The sequence below is a fragment of the Ochlerotatus camptorhynchus genome, unplaced genomic scaffold (genome assembly GCF_037179485.1).
Source record: "Ochlerotatus camptorhynchus isolate MF236.1 unplaced genomic scaffold, CSIRO-AGI_Acam_v1.1 ptg000394l, whole genome shotgun sequence".
Taxonomy (NCBI): domain Eukaryota; kingdom Metazoa; phylum Arthropoda; class Insecta; order Diptera; family Culicidae; genus Ochlerotatus; species Ochlerotatus camptorhynchus.
The window spans coordinates 437,785-463,014 of record NW_027040881.1 but is presented as its reverse complement, the minus strand read 5'-3'; the positions used below and the strand labels follow the sequence as shown (position 1 = coordinate 463,014).

General features: G+C 44.3%; 2 protein-coding genes across 2 annotated transcripts in view; both read left to right on the top strand.

Moving 5' to 3' along the window:
* LOC135710637 (delta(24)-sterol reductase-like) overlaps positions 1 to 25,230 on the top strand; it is a 210,114-nt gene that overhangs the window by 112,958 nt on the left and 71,926 nt on the right. The gene's annotated exons all lie outside the window — the stretch shown is intronic.
* The window catches only part of LOC135710634 (excitatory amino acid transporter 3-like), a 47,006-nt gene continuing 42,664 nt past the window's right edge, over positions 20,889 to 25,230 (top strand). The window contains exon 1 of the mRNA XM_065233267.1: positions 20,889 to 21,001. The gene's annotated coding sequence lies outside the window, so the exon portion shown is untranslated. The remainder of the gene's footprint in view (positions 21,002 to 25,230) is intronic.

Here is a 25,230-nt window from a genome sequence, read left to right as displayed (position 1 = left end):
CATGCTCTGCAAAAAGGAGGACGCCATGTGACGGGAAGTTTCAGGTGCCCTGAGTTCAAGAAGACGATGGTGGGCCAGCAAGAATGAAGGTAACCCAAATAAATCTCAATCATTGTAACACAGCACAGCAACTGTTGTGGCAGTCAACAACGGAAACAAAGTGCGACGTTGCAATCATTTCAGAGCCATATCGAGTCCCTCTCGATAATGGTAACTGGGTGGCGGATAGAGCAGGAATGGCGGCCATACAAGTCATGGGCAGGTATCCCATTCAACAAGTGGTGGCAATCCCATACGAAGGTTTCGTGATCGCCAAAATCAATGGAATCTATGTATGTAGTTGCTACGCACCCCCGAGATGGACAATTGAGCAGTTCCACCAGATGCTAGATGGGCTCACCGAAGAGCTCATTGGACGGAGACCAGTCGTCATCGCAGGAGACTTCAATGCTTGGGCAGTGGATTGGGGGAGCAGATGTACCAACGCAAGAGGGTATAGCCTGCTGGAAGCTCTGGCAAAGTTGAACGTCAGTCTGGCCAACGAAGGAACCATCAGCACCTTCCGCAAAGATGGTAGGGAATCCATTATCGACGTCACTTTCTGCAGTACGTCGCTAATGGCAAATATGAACTGGACAGTGTGCGAGGAGTACACCCATAGTGACCATCAGGCGATCCGGTACAGTATCGGCGAACGAACACCGGTGGAAATGCGGAGGACGAAAGTAAGCGAGCGGAAGTGGAAGACGAAGGCATTCAATAAGGATCTCTTCATCGAAGCTCTAAGGGTAGACAACAGCGTCCCGGGCCTAAGCGCGAACGAGTTGACCGAATTATTAGCAAGGGCATGTGACACAACTATGCCGAGAAAACTGGAGCCAACGAACAGGCGGCGTCCAGCCTACTGGTGGAACGAGGAAATTAGCACCCTCCGTGCTACTTGTCTTCTAGCCAGAAGGCGTGCTCAGAGAGCAAGAACAGAAGCAGACAGAGAGGAGCGCAGGGTGGTGTTCCGAGAGGCCAGGGCTGCACTGAAACGAAAGATAAAGCTGAGCAAGTCAAATAGTTTCAAGGAGTTGTGCCGCGATGCCGATGCCAACCCCTGGGGCAACGCATACCGAGTTGCGATGGCGAAGATCAGAGGCCCAACGATGCCGGTTGAAATGTGTCACAACAAGCTGAAAGTCATCGTGGAGGGACTTTTCCCACAGCATGACCCAACGAACTGGCCACCTACACCATATGGCGAGGTAGATGAAGACAACGTTGAACAAGTCTCCAACGAGGAACTCATAGCAGCAGCGAAAGGGTTGAAAGCGAATAAAGCTCCCGGCCCGGATGGAATTCCCAACGTGGCGTTGAAGGCGGCGATCCAGACGTTCCCGGACATGTTCAGGATGGTGCTGCAGAAATGTCTGGACGATGGTCAGTTCCCTGATAGGTGGAAGGTACAAAAGCTTGTGCTGTTGCCGAAGCCCGGAAAACCGCCGGGGGATCCTGCATCGTATAGGCCAATATGCTTGCTGGATACTGTAGGAAAGCTCTTAGAGAGGATCATCCTCAACAGGCTGACGAAATGCACGGAGAGTGAACACGGATTGTCGGAGAGACAGTTTGGATTCCGGAAAGGGAGATCGACGGTGGATGCAATTCGGACAGTGATTGACAGAGCCGAGAAAGCTTCCAAACAGAAGCGGAGAGGAAATCGATACTGCGCCGTGATTACGATTGATGTGAAGAATGCATTCAATAGCGCCAGCTGGGAGGCCATCGCCAAGGCGCTCCATAGAATGAGGGTTCCAGGCTACCTCTGCAGGATTCTAAGTAGTTATTTCCAGAACCGGATCCTTGTCTACGTGACAGACACGGGGCAGAAATCGCTTAGAATCACGGCGGGGGTTCCCCAAGGCTCCATTCTAGGTCCCACGCTGTGGAACGGAATGTACAATGGCGTGCTAACGCTCAAGCTGCCCAAAGGAGTTGAGATCGTTGGCTTTGCGGACGATGTCGTCTTGACGGTAACCATTGAGACGCTGGAAGAAGTGGAAATGTTGGCGGCCGAGGCGATAGATACACACAAAGAACAAAAATTGTTCCTATAAAAATAATGAAACTTCAATTTAAAAGTTTCTTCAATTTTGTAGTTTTAACAACGAAAATATTCAAAATAAAAACATTTTTTTCGGATTAACAGTGTTTCTTTCAATTTCAACTTGTAATTTCAAAAGTTAATTTTTTTAAATAAAAGTCGCAGATCTTTCAAAACTTCCTCGTCATTGCGAAGATTTTGGCATCACTTAACCTTCGTTTGCCGCTAAATTTGAAAGCGTGAAAAATAAACCGTGTCTTCTACGTTTCCACATTACTCTTCCGTCGGTATCTCTTTCGAACTGGAATCGGTTCCCAAAAAGTGGTACGCCACCTCTAATTCATTTTCATCGGATTGCAGGTGATCGTCAAAGCAGCCAACGGAGGGAAGCAATCTTAGATGAAACATAAACTCTATCATAGCATGGCGGCAATGATGGCGCTCTCGGGCAAAAGAAACAATTGATGTGCTGGAATTGACGGTAATTTGGTATAATTTTCAATGAATTTCCGATTGTTCTAATTGAGATGTTTTAATTTTCAGCAGCCTCAGTCTTGCCGTAGGTAGGCAGCCTCAGTAGGTTACTCCCACCTCGACTCTCACCCCCATCAAGATGCCACTTTCATTCAAGTACCCCCACACCGCCACACCGAGTCCGTCAGGAGCAAATTATTCCAGCTTTGATCAACAATCTAAAATAATACAATTCATATTGTAAAAGCATCGGGAGCGTCACTTCTGCTGCTTTGAAATGGACAATATAATTATTATAAAAAATAAATTAGAATAAAAGGAATTTCCCTGGTTATTTCTTTTAAAAAATAAAAGTAATTGATTTAAAACTAATTCACATTTAAGATAAAAACGTATGTAATTGCGATTAAAATGCTTATAATTTGAATTAAAATTTGTTATACGTCAATTTAAAAACTATAGGCTTTCAGTTTGACAGTTCTACAATTTGATTTGAAAGTTTCAACTTTTAAAAGTAGAAAGAGAGCTACTTTTGAATTGACAGTTAGGGGACTTTAGTTTTGAATGCTAAATACTTTCTACCAAAAAGAACCAACGCTAACTTTTAATTTTACCAATGTTTTTATTAAATTTATTAACGATTATTTTTTGTGTGTACGATTGGTAACTGGATGCAAGGAGCGAAGCTGCAGATAGCCCACCACAAAACAGAAGTGATGTTGGTCAGTAACTGCAAAGCAGTGCAGCGGGCAGAAATTACCGTTGGAGAGCACACCATTGCTTCGAAGCGCATGCTTAAGTATCTGGGAGTGATGATCGACGACCGGCTAAACTTTAATAGCCACATCGAATATGCTTGCGAGAAGGCGACGAAGGTCATCAACGCAATAGCCAGAATCATGCCGAACAATTCTGGTCCAAGCAGCAGCAAGAGACGTCTTCTGGCTAGTGTTTCCTCATCAATACTAAGGTACGGAGGTCCAGCCTGGATTGAAGCGCTGAAAACGAAGCAGAACCAAAGGAAATTGAGCAGTACGTTCCGGCTCATGGCCATGCGAGTCGTGAGTGCGTACAGAACCATTTCGATGGAGGCAGTATGCGTTATCGCCGGTATGATCCCAATCGGCATCACCTTGGCGGAGGACTACGAGTGCTATATGACGAGAGAAACCAGAGGAGTACGAAAAATGGTGAGAACGGAGTCGATGGCTAAGTGGCAGCAGGAGTGGGATGCAGCAGAGAACGGTAGATGGACACACAGGCTAATACCGACTCTTTCGACCTGGGTGAACAGGAAGCATGGAGAAGTCAACTTCCACTTGACGCAGTTCCTGTCTGGTCATGGCTGCTTCAGGAAGTACCTGCATCGGTTCGGACACACAACGTCACCCTTCTGTCCGGAGTGTGGGAATGTGGAAGAATCACCAGAGCACGTGGTCTTCGAATGTCCTAGATTTGATGATGTGCGAGAGGATATGCTCGCCCTTAGCACGGAGAATGTCGTTGAAGAAATGTGTCGAGAGGAGGGCACCTTTAACGCCGTCAGCAGAGCAGTAACGCAGATCATGTCAGCGCTGCAGCGAAAATGGCGGGAAGACCAACTAGAAAGTAGTAATGTGCTCACACAAGTGCGAACTGAAAGCCGAAGCCGGGAGAACTCTCCGTCAGAGTTGGCTGTATCCACCACCAGGGATAACCGAGTAGAACGTGACGCTGGGAGCTAAATGGCTCACAAATTGGAGAGACGATCAGCGAACTGGAAGCGCCAATTAGCTGAGGTAAAGTGAGGTGCGTAATGCACGGCCCCCTCCGAAGTAATACGACAAGTGGTTCCGGAGGAAAAAGGGCAAGGCGTCTAAGGAGGTTTTAGTGCGGTAAGAATCCCACACACCGTGTCACCGTGACTGTGCGCCCAGTCGTCAAGCGGTGGCACGATGGCCTTTTTGAAGGTTTCCTCCTTGCCAAAAAAAAAAAAAAAAAAAAAAAAAAAAAACACACACACACACACACACACACACACACACACACAAACACACATACACACACACGCACACATACACACACACACACAAACAAAAGCAAAGTGAGGGGGTGCGACGCGAACTCTGGCGCGGTAAGCATAGCACGGCGATAGAGGAAATGCTTCGTCAACCCGTAGGAGTGCCAACCGGCACATTAGGATCGACGCCAGTAAGATCCTTATTATGGCATACTGGACACGGCTTGGAACTATGGACACGACACGGCACAATGGATTGGATACCACGCTACAGGGCGGACAGTCGTGCTATTCTGCCCGCTGAGTAAAAAAGAGTGACACCTTCTTGAAATGGCGAGTGGGCTAATAGTGCGGCTGCCCCCGTTCCGGTAAAACCTTGGCAGGCCTCCGGATACGTTCAAAACTCGTCACCAATTGGTGATTGGTGAGTAGTAGGCTCAGACGTAACATTCCTGACTTACGCCGATCTGGCTCTGAACACGGCCCCCATGAAGGACCGTGTCAAACCTAGCATGGCCTCCCTGCTTGCATAGATAACCATGGAATCACGATAGGAGACTACATACAACGAGTGGAGATAGCGGCCCGGAGGGGAGACCCATCAGAATGGAGAAAATCGGAGAAAAAACAAAAATGAAGAAAAAGAAGAAAAAAAAAACAAACATAAATATGAAGGACAACGGCAAGACGCCAGACAGTGAAAACGGAGGAGCGAACGTGTTCGCAAGGAGCGGGATATTTCAGAGATCACCAGTGCCAAACCTGGGGGCCACTGCGAGTTCCAGCAGCAGCAGTAAGACCCAAGGAGAGCAGCCAGGCGTTGGGCTAAACCAGATATTCACACCGATATCCAGCAGTAGCAAATCTCAAGAACTGAGCTTGGGAGATCCAAAATGACGGAGGTCAGGAGGAAGATCGATGAACTCTATGTGTTCGTAAAGGATAAAAACAACGTACACAAAGAGATCAAGCAACTTGTGACTGGAATCTAATCCGGCATAACAGTGGCAGATCGGAATTCCAAGAGTGGAGGAAAAGAGCTGAAAATGCCGAAAAGGCTCTTCTGGAAGCCAAGGAGATCATAAGAATATCTGAAGCACATGAAACACCGAAGGGACCCTCAAATCCACGTCCTGAAAAGAGAGATAGGAACACGCCAGGAGATGAGGAGGAGCCCACAAAACGCAGGGACGACGAGGAAGGCATCAAGGAGATGGCAGAAAATCGTGGGTGGCGTAAAGTCGAGATCCAGAAGGAGAGGAAGAAAAAAACAGAAAGAAGATGAATTTAGGAAGAAGGAAGAGAAGAAGAAGGAAGACAGGAAGAACAAGGAGATGCCTAGGCCTCGTAGTGAGAGAAGCAAGGGAGACGCTCTGGTTGTTGAGGTGAAGGACAAAACGTCCTACGCAGCACTCCTCCGGAAAGTGAGAGAGGATTCGGAGTTGAAACAACAAGGCGAGAACGTGGTGAAATCCAGGCGAACCCAGAAAAGCGAGATGCTATTTGAGCTGAAAAAGGATCCTACGGTTAAGAGCGTAGCTTTTAAGGAGCTCGTCGAAAAATCTCTTGGCGGGACAGCGAACGTAAGAGCCTTATCCCAGGAGTCAGTGGTCGAGTGCAGGGATCTGGACGAGATCATTACGGACGACGAGTTGAAAAGTGCGCTGAAGATGCAATGCAACCTGGGAGACGTACCGATGGCAATTCGATTGAGGAAAGCGTATGGTGGCACGCAGATGACGTCGATACGACTTTCTTCGGACGCAGCTGCTGAAGACAGGCTGAATCACGGTTGGGTGGTCAGTGTGCCCGTTGAAAGCTATTCCTCGGGTGTCTAAGAAAATGGAGAGATGCTACAAATGCATGGGCTTCGGTCACCAGCCGAGAAACGGTAAAGGCCCTGACAGATCTGATCTGTGCAGGAAATGCGGAGAGAAGGGGCACGTTGCAAAAGACTGTACAAAGTAACCAAGGTGCATGCTCTGCAAAAAAGAGGACGGAAACAGCCATGTGACGGAAAGTTTGAGGTGCCCAGAGTTCAAGAAGGCGATGGTGGGCCAGCAATAAAGAATGGTGGCCATACAAGTCATGGGCCGGTATCCCATTCAACAAGTCGTGGTGGGCTCATACGAAGGTTTCGTGATCGCCAAAATCAATGCAATCTTTGTATATAGTTGCTACGCACCCCCGAGTTTGACAATTGAGCAGTTCCACCAGATGCTAGATGGGCTTACCGAAGAGCTCATTGGACGGAGAACAGTCGTCATCGCAGGAGATTTCAATGCTTGGGCAGTGGATTGGGGGAGCAGGTGTACCAACGCAAGAGAGGGTATAACTGGAAACTCTGGAAATGAGTAGAATTAGTAGGGCATACAGTTTAGGAATCTGACCATGCAAATGTCAGTTCGATAACGAAACAAAAGCTATGAATGAAGAAAATAATTGAATGCAATATTTAAATAAGGAAATGATCTCGTTTTCTACCAGTTCATTGAAGTTTTGCCTATTTTCTTTAATAACTCTGATGATGGCTTTCTGCAGGGCACTTTTCTCTTTGCAATGTTAATTAAATTGACCAGGATCTTGTTACCTTAGTACTGGGCATCCAGATGCTTAGAGCAAGCGAATGGATATTCCCTTCCGGCTTTTAGCTCCGGTGGGGACATGTACTTGATGATGAATCCTGTCACGGTCTCGATTGCTAGAACAGGAAAATATAAACATACAAACGCCCCGCTAGCCTCACGCAACGTTATTGCGTGATGTTTGTTTTGCTAGAAGGTTTTCCGATGAATTGAGTGTATTTTACGGCCAAGATCATCGGTTGAAAAAACTAACGTTCCTTTACACCAAAAACATTGATTACTTGGGCTGCGCTGTCAAAACAATCGAGATAATAAAATCGTTCATTAGAGAGCAAAAGAGTTCGTCAGAGTTACTCTGGATTGCTCTTAATTTCTCACTGTCTTCCCCCTCGGTGTGCGAAGAGTACACCCATAGTGACCATCAGGCGATCCGGTACAGTACCGGCGAACGGACACCGGTGGAAACGCGGAGGATGAAAGTAAGCGAGCGGAGGTGGAAGACGAAGGCTTTCAATAAGGATCTCTTCATCGAAGCTCTAAGGGTAGACAGCAGCGTCCCGGGTCTAAGAGCGAACGAGTTGACCGAATCAACTGTAACAAGGGCATGTAACACGACTATGCCGAGAAAACTGGAGCCAACGCACAGGCGGCGTTCAGCTTACTGGTGGAACGAGGAAATTAGCACCCTCCGTGCTAGTTGTCTTCTAGCCAGAAGGCACGTTCAGAGAGCAAGAACTGGAGCAGACAGAGAGGAGCGCAAATAAACCTCAGTCATTGTAACACTGCACAGCAACTGTTGTGGCAGTCGACAACAGAAACAAAGTGCGACGTGGCAATCATTGCGGAACCGTATCGAGTCCCTCCTGATAACGGTAACTGGGTGGCGGATAGAGCTGGGATAGCTGCTATACAAGTTATGGGGGGATACCCCATTCAAGAAGTGGTTGCGAACTCATACGAAGGTTTCGTGATCGCCAAAATCAACGGAATCTTCATGTGTAGTTGCTACGCACCCCCCCCAGATGGACGATGGAGCAGTTCAATGAGATGCTGGATGAACTTACCGAAGACCTGATCGGACGAAGACCGGTAGTCATCGGAGGAGACCTCAATGCTTGGACAGTGGAGTGGGGAAGCAGATGTTCCAATGAAAGAGGACACAGTCCGCTGGAAGCTCTGGCAAAGCTTGACGTTATGCTGTCTAACGAAGGCACACGAGCACGCACTATTCGCAGAGATGGCCGGGAATCCATTATCGACGTCACTTTCTGCAGTCCGTCGCTGGTGCCAAACATGGATTGGAGAATGTGTGAAGGATATACCCATAGCGACCATCAGGCGATAAGATATGGCATCGGCCAACGGAATGCTGGGGCAGTACGGAGGACGAGAAAATGCAACCGAAAGTGGAAGACGAAGGTTTTTGATAAAGATCTTTTCGTTGAAGCACTCCGTGTGGACAGGAGCCCCGTGGATCTGAACGTGGGCGAGCTGACATAAACTTTAGTGAGAGCATGTGACACAACCATGCCGAGGAAACTGGAGCCAAATAACAGACGGCGTCCAGCTTACTGGTGGAGCGAGGTACTTAGCACCCTCTGCTCTAGTTGTCTCAGAGTCAGAAGACGTGTTCAGAGAGCAAGAACAGGAGCAGACAGAAAGGAACGAAGAGGAGTGTTTCGAGCGACCAGGGCCGCACTTAAACGAGAGATAAAGCAGAGCATGTCAAACTATTTAAGGAGCTGTGTCGAGACGCTGATGCAAACCCCTTGAACGACGCACGACTCGGATGGCGAAGATCAGAGGTCCAACGATGCCCGCTGAAATGTGACCAAAGAAGCTGAAAGTCATCGTGGAAGGACTTTTCCCGATGCACAACCCAATGACCTGGCCACCTACACCGTACGGAGAAGAAGAGAGAGATAACGTCGAAGTCACCAACGAGGAACTCGTATTAGTGGCAAAAGGATGAAGGTGAAGAAAGCTCCCGGTCTGGATGGAATTCCCAAAGTAGCGTTGAAAGCGGCGATCCTGGCGTTCCCGGACATGTTCAGAATAGTGCGGCAGAAATGCCTCGACAAGGGTCACTTCGCTGACAGATGGAAGATACAGAAGCTAATGTTGCTGCCGAAATTAGGAAAACCACCGGGGGATCCAGCATCGTACAGGCCTATATGCTTGCTGGATACAATCGGAAAACTCTTGAAGAGGATCATCCTTAACAGGCTGATGAAATGCACGGAGAGTGAGCACGGATTGTCGGAGAGGCTGTTCGGATTCCGGAAAGAGAGATCGACGGTGGATGCAATTCGGACATGGGTTGAGAGAGCCGAGAAGGCGTCCAAACAGAAGTGGAGAGGAGATCGATATTGCGCCGTGATAACGATCGACGTCAAGAATGCGTTCAAAAGTGCCAGCTGGGAGGCCATCCCTAATAAAAATTGTATGGTTAATTTGCTTAACGACGTGTTCTGGGTATCATCCAAACCATTTATGGAATAGTTCAATGATTTGGGTTATCGTTCGTTTATGGTTATTTTTTATTAGGGATCGCCGAAGCGCTGCATATAATGAGGGTACCTCCGAAGGGAGATGCCCGTCCTTAACGTGGAGAATGTCGTCGATGAAATGTGTCGAGAGGAGCGTACTTGGAATGCCGTCAACAGAGCAGTCACGCAGATTATGTCGGAGCTGCAGCGTAAATGGAGAGAAGATCAGCGATCCAGCAACGCCAGCTAGCGCTGAGAGTATCAGAAGTGCATGAGCACAGCCACCCCCCAAAGTAGTCGCTTCACAGTTGTACCATAGAGGTAACTCTAAGACCACTGGGTCCCGAAGAAAATCATTATTATTTTTGGCTCACTCAGTACCAGAGCAACGGTCCCAAGCAGTCCCAAGCTATTTCACTCACCCCTGCAAGTTCTGCATGAATCCACACACCCCTGATGTTATCTGTCAAACTTTCATAGCGAATCAAAACAAACATAGTGTAGTAATAGAATTTCAACTAGAATAGGGTACGTTAATCGTTTGCTTGGGACCAATAGGCTACTAAAGTGGTGAGCCAATTTAAAATCGTTAGTTTCGTATTGATTGTTGGTTGTACCGGGGGGGGATCAAGGCAGAGGAGATAGTAAGGATTGTGTTTTAGTGGAGCTGCACTAGGCAACTAGTGAATAACACAAGGTGCCAACTACACTACAGACCAGGCTTCTTGAAGCTTTCCTAAACCTCACAATAAAAATAAAAAAAAAAAAAAAAAAAAAACACACACACACACACACACACACACACACAAAATACAAACTAAACACAAGGATAATCAAACTTACAATCTATGACTAAAGGCCCAAACGCAATGTGGGCGGAAACGGAAAGTTTGACAGTTGCCTCAAATGACATCAACATGTCTAACCGAAGTCGATTTGGTTCTAACTAGTTTTCAATCCGACTAGTAGGCTTAATCAGATCGGGCTTTTCTACTGCCGGTGCCGTTCCGCTTCCGCTGTCATTGCGCTTGGGCCTTAATATACACGCAGAAAAAAATATTTTAAACGTAATAATATTTGACGTAAAATCCGAGGGGGTGACACATCTAAATCTCAATTTTAGATGCTTAAAAAATCTCACACTAGCGAATAAATCTTCGAAAAATCTTCTTTCATTTTTCGCATCTACTTGCATCGCGCATCATCTTTTTGCAGGAAATCTCCAAAATCGTGATAAATCTTCTTTATATGTACTCAGCATACGCGCAGCTAGCCACAGCAAAACACAATATTTCCTGCATCGTAGATAGAGTCGTCCCCCTCGGTAAAATCAATAAGAATTTCATTTTGTTTTGGCTGCAAAAAGAAATCATTAATGTTTCAACAATCCAGTATTTTTGTTCCTCAAAACCCATGGATTGTTAAATCAAAAAGATAATCTTTTCGAATTTACAAGAGCTTTCATGGTTTTGACGTAAGCTGTCAAATTTGGCAGCAGGGTCAACAACAAAAATATGTTTGTTTTTAAAAGAGATTTCTTGTTGATTCAATCATATTTATTTTATGAAGTCTGACAGAAATAAAAATATGTGTATTGATTTAATGGCCAATTTATTTTTTATGTTTTGTTTTCTTTTTTTACTGATCATCCTTCGGAAGGGGCTACAAAATGGTGAGTGACAATCTTGAAGGAGCGATATACCTAGTTCCGGTCCTCACAAGTTCCTACTTCACGCCTCCTCGAGTCATATGATCACAAAAGACTGCCAGCTGAAACATGGACACAGCTGGTTGGCGTAGCCTGGGCAATGTTGTCAATCCGACAATAGCAGAGTGAGGAGGTGCGACGCGAACACTGGCGTGGTAACCATAGCACGGTGATAGAGGAAATGCTTCGCCAACCCGAGCGTCTGTTCACCATGGAGGTGCGGCTCAAACAGTGTCTGTCTGGCATCCAGCGGCTGAATAAGAAATGTTTTTCCCCGGAAGCTACACCTAAGATGGCAGCACCATCACGGCGGATAAGAGACCTTAGGCCAACCACCTACTGTCTCTGAAACCTTTACAATTGTTACAGAAACCAATAGAGAAAGACATCGAACTGATTTAACGGCAACGACTTTTAGTGCAAAACAACGGACACGAATTGGATCATGGAATGTATTGACGTTAGCCCAGCAGGGTAAACTGGCACAACTCACCAACGAGGCGCGACACATGAAGCTAGAAATCCTGGGACTGAGTGAAGTTCGTTGGCCAAATTTTGGAGAACACAAAATGCCGTCGGAACAGGTACTACTATACTCTGGTATTCGAGGTGAAAACGCTCCCCACCATCGTGGAGTTGGTCTCCTACTTAGCGTCCAGGCAAGTGCTGCGCTCATAAAGTGGGAGCCTGTTAATGAGAGGATAATCGTTGCCAAATTTAGAACGCGGGTTAGTAATCTTACCATAATCCAATGTTATGCGCCAACCGATGCTGCCGAGCTACAGGACAAGGAAAATTTTTACAGTCAACTGAATGCCGTCGTGGATAAGGTTCCAAAGGGTGACATCAAGATCTACACTGGCGACTTCAATGCGAAGATCGGCTCTGACAACACGGACTATGAGCGTGTCATGGGACGCCATGGTTTCGGCGAAATGAGCGAGAACGGTGAGCTGTTTGCAAATTTTTGTGGCAATAACGACATGGTGATCGGTGGCTCGCTCTTCCCCCATCGGCCAGTGCACAAAGTCACGTGGGTTTCCCGTGATGGACATACCGAAAATCAGATCGTACACATATGCATCAGCCAAAAATGGAGACGGAGCCTTCTTGATGTCCGGAATAAACGCAGCGCCGACATCACGGGCGGCGATTCAACACACGCCGACTTGAAGATCCAGCGGTAAAAAGGTCTTTTGTTGAAGAACTTGAGACTCGAGCTGCGGACGTTCCAGAAGGTGGCAGCGTAGAAGAACAATGGACGGCCATCAAGAATGCCTTTATAAAAACAAGCGAGAACAACTTGGGTGAGCTGCGCACCCAGAGGAAAGAGTGGATCACAGATGAAACCTGGTGGAAGATTGAGGAGCGTAGAGAAGCAAAAGCCGTGATAGAGCGGGCGAGAACCAGAGGAGCCAAGAACGAAGCCCGTCAACGGTACTCGGGTCTAGAGAAGAAAGTCAAGCGCTCTTGCAGACGGGACAAGCGATCGTGGGTGAACTCCCTGGCCGACGAAGGGGAGAAAGCCGCAAACACTGGTGATATACGCCTCCTCTACGATATCTCACGACGCCTGAGTGGAGCAAGGATGAACCCGAGGATGCCAGTGAAGGACACGACTGGACAATTGCTTACCGACCCCACTGACCAGCTGAAACGCTGGTTTGAGCACTTCGAACAACTTCTTCAAGTTTCGATGGCCAACCAGCCATCAACATCTCAGCATGATCCGCCTAGGATGCGACGCATCACTCGCGTCAATTCCGAGGCCGATTGAAGCAACTATCCGAAGCATGAAATCCAACAAGGCTCCAGGGGTCGATCGCATATCAGCAGAGATGCTCAAAGCTGACCCCATGCTATCCGCACAAATGTTGCATCAACTATTTTGTAATATCTGGGACACCGCGACTTTTCCAGCCGACTGGATGCAGGGCATCTTAGTGAAGGTCCCAAAGAAGGGGGATCTGACTGTGTGCAACAATTGGCGAGGCATCATGTTACTGTGTATTGTTCTCAAAGTTCTGTGCAAAGTTATCCTGAATTGGATACAGGAGAAGATCGACGCGACTCTCCGACGGCAGCAGGCAGGATTCCGTGCCGGAAGATCTTGTGTGGACCATATTTTCACGCTCCGCATCATCCTGGAGCAGGTCAATGAATTCCAAGAGTCCCTTTATTTGGTATTCATTGACTACGAAAAAGCTTTCGACCGTCTGAATCACGAGAATCTGTGGGGCACCCTGAGACGCAAGGGAGTCCCGGATAAAATCGTCAACCTCATCGAAGCGCATTATGAGGCTTTCACGTGCAGAGTTCTGCATAACGGAGCCTTGCCCGATCCTATACGGGTAGTCGCTGGTGTGAAACAAGGATGTATACTATCACCGCTACTGCTTCTCATCGTAATCGACGAGATCATGGTAGGTGCAATTGACCGTATACCGAACGGTGGGCTGCTTTGGCAGCCTATCATCATGGAGCATCTCAACGACTTCGATTTGGCTGATGATGTTGCTCTACTAGCACAACGGCGCTCTGATATGCAGAGTAAGCTTAATGACCTAGCTGAACGCTCCTCTGCGGTGGGTCTCACCATCAACGTCAACAAGACCAAATCGTTGGATATCAACACGGGCAACCCTTCCAACTTTACGGTAGCGGGGCAAGCAGTGGAGAAGGTCGAAAGTTTCCAATATCTTGGCAGCCAAATAGCGTCGGACGGCGGGACCAAGAGCGACATAGGTGCACGAATCAAGAAGGCTAGGGCTGCCTTTGCTAGTTTACGAAACGTATGGAGATCCAACCAGATAAGTCAACGCACCAAAATTCGAATTTTCAACTTGGAACGTGAAATCTGTGTTGTTATACGCCAGCGAGACGTGGTGTGTATCAGCGGAGAACACTCAAAAGCTGCAGGTCTTCATCAACCGATACCTGTGGTATATAATTCGTGCCTGGTGGCCTCACAACTGGATCTCGAATGCCGAGATCCATCGTCGATGTCATCAGAAGCCGATAGCAACAGAAATTCGAGAGCGAAAGTGGAGGTGGGTCGGCCACGCACTTCGACGGGGTGGAAACGAAATCTGCAAGCAAGCGCTGGATTGGAATCCGGCAGGACATCGCAGCAGAGGCAGACCCAGGGGCTCATGGCGGCGGAGCCTCAACAAGTAAATTAAGCAAGTCGATAGGAATCTGACCTGGACCTGAGTCAACGCAAAAGCGAGCAGCCGCCCAGGATGGAAGTTTTTCACGTTGGCCCTTTGCACCGCTGGTGGTGCACAGGACCCTTAAGTAAGTAAGTATCCTTCGGAAGGGAAGTAAAACCGTTGGTCCCCGGTTCATTAGTTGATGGGTCGATATGTAGGGTCCATGTGTGGGAGCTGCCTTTCTGGCTTCGGGAGCATTGCACGGATAGAAATCTCCATGTACCTTTTGGCAAATTTCTATTGCTGATTATTCATAAAATGTATAAGTCAACTAATAAGCAGACGCCTTACAAAAAGTTAATAAAGATCACGTGTCACATGAAATGTATTAGCGGTCACACATACGTTTTATGCTTTCTTATAGGACCTATGTGGTTTGTCTTATGGAATGTATAAGGCTGATGTTTTGGCAAAAATATATAAGTGAAACACATGAATAAAATAATTGATTTTCGTTTCGTGTGGTACTCAGTACGGAAAACAAGATCGATGGAGAAAAAAATCAAGGAAAAAACAGAAAATAGATTATATCAAGCAACTGCAGCTCGAACTGAAGTATACTCACTTACCTCAAGTCTCAAGATTTTCGGAAATTTTGCGCTTATTTCCCGAAATTCACAAGTTTTGTTATTGTTTACATTTTTGTCCGGGTGAAAACTAGGGAATGGTTGGTAGTTATTTTTGCATTCATGACCTGGGGAATGGACACAGCAAATAAATGCTAAATAAAAATTAACTATTGTGGGCTTAATAATAGAATATTGTTATTTTTACAATGAAACAAAAAGAATCCTATTGTGAATTTACATGAATAAGTATTATTGAAACAACAAAATGCAAAATTTCAACCGGAATTGTTTGTTTAAATACAACTAAAGTTTTTTTTTGGTTCAATGCAAACAATTTTCTATCCGTGTAGGAGTTGCATAAACTCCATAAACTCCAGATCGCGTCCAGTTAAAACATCCCGAACTGTAACATTAGGTTGTCTACCTGGAACATTAGGTTGTTTACCGCGAGCCCGAAGGGAATCGTACAACTCGGATGTGACTCCACGGTTCTCAGCACATGATCAAATAATGTGATCTGCGTCCTGAGATTGCTGTCCCCCAGCCCAACACGGAACAAGTGAGCACTTAGCGAATAGTGATTGGACATGAGGCGAGACATCACACGTATGAGGTCTCGACCCATCTCCAACCCTTTAAACCTAGGATACTTCGACACCTTAGGGATGATCAAATATAGCCATCGTCCCAAACTCGCTTACTCCATTTATTTTGCCAGCTGGCAAGTGACTTTTGACGTTAAATGAAGAAAAAATCGTTGTAGGCGATTTGTCGATCGTAAATGAAGGGTGTATTCGATAAAAATTAAATACACACATTTACTCACCAAAACTAAACAGATTATCAGATTTTCTTGAAATTTTCAGGGAATAAAAAACTGCTTTTGAGTTATGATTTGCAAAATTTGTTTTAATCAATTTCGTCTCCCATCCAGAATGCCCGCACCTTCCTTTTCACTCCACCCATCAAATTTTGTGCAACCGATTATCCCAGTGTTTTTGTTGGTTTTACCCAGATTTTCTTCAACTCCAGCTCTGTTTTAATAGTTTTGGGATGTTTGCGAAGTTCTGTCTTCATATTTGCCCAGAATTTTTCAATTGGCGAAGTTCCGGTGAATTTTGTGGGTTCATATCTTTTGGCACAAAATTTACTCCATTGGCTAGGTACCACTCCAACACGTTTCGAGCGTAGAGGCAGGATTCTAGATCAGGCCAAAACAGAGTTCATCCTTTGTGCTTCGTTATGAATAGCAAGAGACGCTTCTTAAGGCACTCTTCCGTGTAAATCGCACCGTTGATTGTTCCGGAAGTGATTAAGGGAGCGCTTATTTCACCACATCCGCAAATCGAAAGCCCGATCAGGAACTTCTTTGCAAATTTCGATAATTTCTTGTTTCGAACATCCTCCGAAACATCGAACTTAGGCTTGGCAACGAAATATTCTTGCCCAGGAAGTTGAAGGAAGTCGGCCTTGACGTAAGTTCTGTCATCCATCACGATGCAACGCGATTTGGTGAGCAACTTTGTGTAAAGTTTCCGGGCGCGGGTTTTCACACTGATGTTTTGCTTTTCATTCCGGTTTGGGGCTTTTTGCAACTTGTAAACATGTAACCCAGCACGCTTCATGGTTTTCTGCACAAAACCGATTGACACCTTGGACTTTTTAACGACATCTCGAATTGATGTTTGGACGGTTCTTGAACTGTGCACCACTTTCCTGGCCATTTTACTGTCCATTGGGCCACTTTTACGACCACTCCCTTCCTTCCTTCAGGCACTCAGACGCTCCTTGAAGGTTCTTATCACACGAGACACAGTTGTATTGGAAATTCCAAGCTTTTCAACGATCCATCAGTGGGACACATCTGAATTTTGATTGTAAGTGCACACAGTGTTTGCACGGACAATTTCTTTTTTCGATCACATGACTAGAACTACTGTATGAATAACTTTGAAACTTGACAGATGTAAACAATACACTATGAATAAGATTTTCTCAAATTTTCTGGTTTTTTAATCGTACGGTTCAAAAGTTACAGAAGATTTTCAGTGTATCGAATACACCCTTTATCGCCTTCCATAGCGCCCACCTTTGCAAGTGAGTCCGCCTTCTCATTACCCGGAATCGAGCAATGAGATGGGACCGATGGGGCACATGCAAAGGGGATGACAAAAAAAATCTTATAGATTAAGCACTTAGAAGCTTGGAGCCTCCCTTAGCTCAGTCGGTAAAGGCACAGCTACAAATCAAGACCATGCTGGAGGTGGCTGGGTTCAATTCCCGGTCCGGTCTAGGAATTTTTCGGGTTGGAAAATTTCTCGACTTCCCTGGGCATAGAAGTATGATTGGACTTGCCACACAATTATACCAATGCAAAAATGGTTGTAACCAGTGGTGTGTCTGTCTGTCTGAGATTAGTGAGATTGTCGCGATTAGTGTTTCGTATTTTATGTATAACAATATGCCAAGGAAAGGTTTGAATACAAGCTACCAACACCACCCATCGCCCACAAAATCACCCACTGGACAATACACAGTCACACCACTAAACGACTGGAAGATCCTCTACCTACCACCAGATGGCACTGTTTACTGGATTTGGAGGCCATTAGGAGGTGGCATAATGGGGCCATGATGAGGCGAAATAGGGCGGAAGGACGATGGCTCAGCGAGGAGGAGAGAGGATAGGTCAGCCGCCATCGTTGAGAATTATTTGATTGGCGATACTCAACAGCGATACTTCGTAAAGCTAGTTCAAGCAAGTTCAAAAAACCAGTAAAAAACTGTGAGGACGTGAAAAAAAGTGAAGAAGGAGAGTGAGGTGCAGAACCATCCAGGACCCCGTAGTTTACCGCTGGCAATTCATCCACGGCGTGGTCAGACCCCGTAGTGTCCGTCATTCGGCATACGGCGCGGTTAGACACGGAGCATCTTCCGATACGAAGGTATCCGGGAATACTAACCAACGGCCCATCGCCACGCCACGAGTATAGTGAGGAGAGAGAGAGAGATCGAAGAGCCGTCGCGGAAAGTACCGAAGTACGCGACCAGCTTGCGAACCAAGTCGAGGAAAGGAACCGACTGGCCTGTGAAAAGTACCCAGAAGGAAGCTGAGGAAGGTGAAAAAGTGGCTGTGGAAGGACCAACAGCGGGCCCGCGCTGAAGAATAAGAAAAAACGTCAGGCGAAACGAGGTAGGAGATAGCGAATAAGAAAGTGGGACGAAAGTGGGACGAAAGTGGGAACAATAAAGGTGCCTATAGTTAAACAAGTGTTGTGTGTGTTAGATATTCGAGTGTTTCCTTGGCCGTGATATTCGAGCGCGCATGCCGACCCTGAGGTAGTGTAGAGGGGGGTCTCATTAGTGCTGGGCAGGGAGTACCCCATCTGTTACTCTGTTACATGGTACAGGCATCGAAAGCTCTCAATTAATAACTGTGGAAGTGCATCTAGAACACTTAGTTGAAAACTGAGACTATCAGTAAAAATAAAATAGTTATCTGATGCAAGTGAGGCGATAGTTTCTAGCGTATAATGTATTGCCGGTGTCGCCAGCTCAGCAACATATACGGATCAAGGAGCTTGAAGCATTCGCTATGAAATTCGTTAAAAATTCCAAATTCAACGGACGGCTCTATTAGTGATCCATCTGTGAAGAACGATCTTGCGGAATCAACTTGGCCAAACTTTGCAGCGAAAATTGACGGAGCAATCATGGAAGCGAATCTCTTGCGTCATAGATACATCAAAATTAACTGAATTGCCGAAGTCGGAGAAGCATACACGATGAGGATTATGCTGTGGGTTCATAATTTCACACAGGGTGAGAGGCCTGAGGGACAATTCCGAAAATTGACCAGACAGTAGTAACATGCCCGCCAACACTTCGAGACTCATCGTATGAGTCGAGTGCATGCATCCTAACGCGATATGAAGATAGCAATACTGGATACGTTCCAATTTGATGATGTGAGTTTTAGCTGCCGACTGGAAACAAAAACTACCGTAATCTAAAACCGATCAAATCGTTGTCCGGCACAACGTTAGAAGAACTTGCGGATGACCTCCCCAGACAACCAGAAGTCGTAAACAATGTACACACAGTATAGTAGACTGCTACAGTTTAAGTCAAAATCATATAAAAGAATAGCATACCTCGCATTATGTTTAAGTTAAATCGTATAGAATGCAAATTTCCGACCTATATGCGATGACTCATTTTTCCATCGTACTGTATCACAAATTAAATCGGATTACATCGTAAGACTTTTCAAAATGAATTTGTTATTACAGATTAAATCGTATATGATGTTAAATCAACTCGTTTAAAATTGAATTAAAATATGCACGTATATGGCCTCCACTTTTGTACGTATAAGCCATTTATTTGCATTCTATACGAATTGTTTGTTTGTATATATGTTTGTATATCACGAAAACAACTCTGAATATACGTGCATTCTGGTTGTCTGGGTCCCCACCACGTTCCGGTAATTGTTCGAAGAAAATTGATCCTTGTTGGCATTTCCGCTTCAGATACTCAATGTGGGATCTCCAGGTGCATTTATAATCGAATCAGACCCCAAGATATTTGAATGACATAGAGTGAGTGATCGGTTTACCCAACAGTTGAATCTTCGGTTGTGCTGGGCTATGCTTCCTAGAAAAAACGACCAACTCAGTTTTTGCCGCGGAGAATTCGATACCTAGCTGAATAGCGTAAGTAGACAAATTGTCTAAGGTATCCTGTAAGGGTCCTTGCAGGTCATCTGCAAGTTGTCTCAACATGCAGTTGTCACAAAGACAATTATGAATTTCTCTGACGTAGAAATTACACAAAAGAGCCCTGGGGAAGACCCATGTAGGTAAATCGAGAAGCTGTAGAGTTTCCATGAGATAAGCATATGAATATATGAATGTTTCTCTGGCAGCAGCTTGTCTGAAAGGACTTCAACTGAAACTGAATCAAAAGCTCCCGGATATCCAAGAACACAGAAGCCATTTGCTGTTTATTAGCAAAAGCCAAATGTATTTCTGTAGAAAACAGACAGTCGTTCGTTCCCTTACCCCTACGGAAAACAAATTGAGTATCTGAGAGTAGGTGGTTCATCTCAACCCATTTGTCCAAGCGAAAAAGGATCATTTTCTCTAACAATTTTCGTATGCACGACAACATCGCGATGGGTCGGTACGAGTTGCAGTCCGACGCGGGTTTGCCAGGCTTTTTAATGGCTTTAACTCTCACCCACCTCTAATCATCCGGAACAATATTGAGCTCCAGGAACTGACCAAACAAGTTCAACATGCGCCTCTTAGCAACGCCTGGGAGGTTCTTCAACAAGTTGAACTTGATTCTATCAGCCCCCTAGACTACTAGAATTTTCTTAAACATTTCTTAAATGCCTATTTCTAACTAATATGATTCCCTAGACTACAATTTAAAGATATCTAAAATCACTGATATGCTTATAATCTGCAAGCTTTCGACGGTATAAGCTGTTATTGTTGAGGTTTCTAGCAACTCCGGTCGATAACGTACTATAAAGCTTGGAAAACAACGATTTATAGTTATTTGTCTACATATTCCTGCCAGCCAGCAGTAATAATAAAGCAAGATAAAACGTTCGTCATCGCGCGCCGCAGTTGATATGAACAATCAAACGAAACAACGTAACGGGAGAAACGCGCGACGGCGTCGACGTCGCCGGCAGCCTGAACACGGTTAGAACGCAAAACCCAAAGCTCTCAGTTTAGTATTAACAGTTCTCAGGTGCGCACGCGTTAGCCCGGAGGTTCCGTTGATCCCGTCGAGTGCATAGAAAACGTGGAGTGACCCGCTCACCTGTTCAAAACAGATTTCGTCGATCAACGTAGAAAGTAGGTTTTCGACTGTCTATTCACATACCTTTAGCAGAATACCAACCAGCAACGGACCCTACGATGTGGTTAACGTTTTTCGGCGATGTTGAACCTATGACCGGTTCCGTAGTTCTAGTGGTGACTGAGCGCATTCAGTTGTAGAAAGTGAAAGTTTCTTCATTAGATGGACAGAGACTGAGAAATGGGCAGTTTGGGTTATTGATTGATGCGCTTGGATTGCATTTAGAATCAAAAGTGTGTGTGTTCGTGATGGAATTATGGATCACCCTCTTAGAAAACATTTGAAACATGAGATGTATTAGTTTTCAGTGTTAAGTTTCATGTGGTATCTAAGCAAATTACGCGATAGATGTAAAGCTAAATCATGGGCTCTGATGCGTAATTGAATGAGACTAACAGATTGTATGGCCTGAGCCTTTTTATTTAGGTTCAAATAACTGTAATTTGCGTCAATACATGATTATATCTAATTTAGATTGACTGGTCCCCGGTGTGTAAAATTATGTTTTTTTTTTTTCAATAAGGACTGCGCTACAAAATGTTGCATTTCATAAAACTCATAGTCAGCAAATAAGGTTTTTTGCAATGTTTGGAGGCTGCCATTATAATACAGTTGTTTATTTAAGTGAGATTATTCTTTCCATTAATTGTGGGGAGATGGCAAATGTCTTTGTAACTTTGGATTTACTGTTAACAGAATAGAATGTTGTTTTCAAGAAGACTTACTGAAGAAATATTAAATAAAACATAGCTGCAACTTAATGGAAAGTCGAATACAACATCAGGCGCAAGAATGAGCGCATGAAATCATTATCAAGGATGGTTTATTGTAGCATATTGACAGTAGCTGATGTGAACAAAAAAAGCAACAGTCATCGTGAATGTTTTCTTGCGTCAATTGAAGGTAAAATAATTTTCAGCGTGAAGAGTTTTTATTGAATGCAACAATGTGATGTATTGAACCTTGAGCAACTGGAGGCCTCTGGATAGTCTAGTCAGTAAAGGCGTGATATACCATACCAGAGAAGTCAGGTGCGATTCCCAGTTCAGTCAAGGATTTCTTCGACATGAACAATTTTTTCTCGATTTCTTTGGGCAAAATACAAATGCAAAAATGGTACACGCCTACAGTTAGATACTCCAATCAACGGATACCAATATTTACGTAAACGATATCGAGAACGAACAAATTTACACCTCTCATCAACGTAATATTGAAATGATAGCCCGGAATGGTCGTTAAAACTTTATAGACATTTTATACGCGGAAATATTTCAATTATCAAGAGTTATTACTTAAGACAGGCATAATGGACGAAAGGTATAACATTTTAAGCTCCTGTTTTTCAAATATTTTCGTTCCAGCTGAAAACTGCAAAATCCCATTAGCGATAAGTTATATGGTGGGTCACTGTTATATGGAAAAAACGGAAACTTAACCTCATGAAGTGAGAACAACCCTTTTTTTAATTCCATGTGGAGTTTTAAACAACTGTGCAAAATTTGGGGACGATTGGTTGTAACCCGGCTTTCCGCATTGCGTTTGAAATTTGTATTGAAATTAATATGGGAAATCCTACTTTTTTGCATTTCATCCCTAGGCACCACAATTTTACTTGAACTTGAACCATGCAACTAATCATGTACAAATATAGTTCAGAAAGTGCCTAACAACTTTTGAAATAACTTCGGAGTTTTCTATTTGGAATCTGACTTTCATTGGCAATCAGGCAGTGTTGGCAGAAAACTGATTTTTGATATGTATTTAAGTCAAAATAGAAATACTCAGAGGGAGAGATGGGTGGAGAGAATGTTTTGAGCCAAATGAACTGTTAAAATCTGAGCCAATCGAACATTCCAATTAGAATTTTTCCGAGGATTTCTTATTCTTACTAGAATAAATTTGAGAGTATTGCAATCGAACAGAAATTCAATCACCTTTATGTTTTGTGTGCTTCTCAAATTCAACTAGTTTTTGGAACCAAAAACAATATTCTAACTCTATTGATTAATTGATCTTCGTTGGTTAATGAATGGCACCAAGAAATGTGCAAAGTATTGCGATGCAATCAATTATTATTTTGCACGTAAATCGAATCAAAAATAAAAGTCATTTGAAATGCTAGCTTCTAGCAGGGGTTGCAAGATAATTTAGGAACAAATCCCTGCTACCAAATTGTATTTTGTTTTCTCCGCCTATCTCTCCCTCTGAGTATTTCTAATTCAAAACATCGATCTTTGGACAGCTTTAACTTTGTTTAGAGACATTATAGTACCGTTCATCCTTCGGCAAAGTTGATAGACACTTCATGGGATATAGTTTCATTAGTTGCAAAGTAAAATAGTCCCTAGGAATGAAAATGCAAAAATGTTGGTATTCCCATACACATTTGAAACACAATGCGGAAAGTCGGGTTACAACCAATCGTCATCAAATTTTGCACAGCTGTTTGAGACAACAATGTTTCGGAAATAGTGCGCTGTATTCGCACAATGATGCGCTATAATGTTCCTTTCTTCCCGGGAGGCGACTGCTTTCTGCTTGTAACTTTCTTTGGTTTTCCTATCATTCCTGAATTGTTGCTCCTTTGCAGGTAAATACGTCGCGTCTGTTCCTGGCTGCCACTCGCTTGTTCTAGTTTCCTGTTATCTCCGGCCTTCGGGTCATCACTTCTTCAGCACCTAAGTTACTTCCGCTGTGGCACCTCAGGGTACCACACCTGCGTACGAACTAATATTCAAACTGCTACCGGACCGATCTTCGCGATTCTCTTCATCCTGTTTCCGTTTTTCGTCCTGTTCTTACCTCTTCAGCTGCTTCCAAGCCTTCCGCTTGGGACAGGAATCCATCCGGTGACCCTCAAGCTTACACAAAAAAAAACATGTTTTTGTTTCTTTGATATAATATATGCTCCTTCCACGTGAGGAATACAGTGAAAATGAAATTATTCTCAAATCCACGAACTTAGTTCACACCTGTTGCCACATCAACGATTTCGTAACGCTACATAAAATCAAAAATAAATGATTTCGTCATTCTGTAAGTGTAATTTTCGTTCCAGCACTCGTGATTCAAAGCTGCAGCTGTCATTTTCAGTTGTTGTCGGACTTATCCCTACACGGAACGAAGTACCTAATGTTGAGTTCCATTCACCCAGGTCGAAGGTTGCGTGTGGGAAGTTAATTTTGATGTAAAATGCTTGAAGTAGTTGTCATCAGGCATGGAAAATCATTTACATTCATTTCTTACATTCATTTACATTCATTTGCCTTTAACTTTTGTCATCAACAGCATTCCGCAAAATAATGTGTAGAGCTTTTGTAGGTTTTGTTATTAGCTACAAGTTTTGCTCATAACTCAAATCTTTATCTCTTAAGCATCACGAACTAGAGCGGGCAGAAGTTGTTACTGTTTTTCAGTGAATGTAAAATACATTCACTGAAAAACAGTAGTGGCTTCTGTTCGCTCTGCTTCGTCATGCATAAAAGATACGGATTTGACTTGTTAGCAAAAGTTGTAGCTAATAACAAAACCTACAAAAGCTCTACACATTATTTTGCGGAATGCTGTTGAAAAAAAAAGTTAGAGGCAAATGAATGTAAATGAATGCACGAAATGAATGTAAATGATTTTCCATGCCTGGTTGTCATTCGAACACATGTAAACAAACTACTTAATACTAAGTTTTTTTTCACCCGACATCAACTTCAAACTACTCAATATTAAGTTGTGCATCACTTATAAGTGATGTATACATTCATTTAGAAAGGAATTTTGCAGCTGGCATCGGTGGATGATTCAAAACATTGAAAATTATTTTAATGTTGACATTTTTACATGAATCACATGAAACGAAAATCAATTATTTTATCCATGCGTTTCACTTATACATTTTTGCCAAAACATCAGCCTTATACATCACCATAAGACAAACCACATAGGTCCTATAAGAATGCATGAAAGGTATGTGTGACCGCTGCATGTGGGAGAACCAAAGATCTAGTCTAGCAGTGATATTACTTAGTACTTAGTTACTCCTTTGTTTAAGATCCGCGTTGTAGTACTGACGTTGGGTGCGATACTGGCGGGTTTTGTCGAAAATCACTCTTATTTTATTTATTTTTACGCAGATAGATTTATTTGGGTTTGCAAGGGAATGATACTATTAAAATATTTCAGAAAGTGTGCATTATTCTATGCCTGGCCACTAAAATGTAAACAAAAA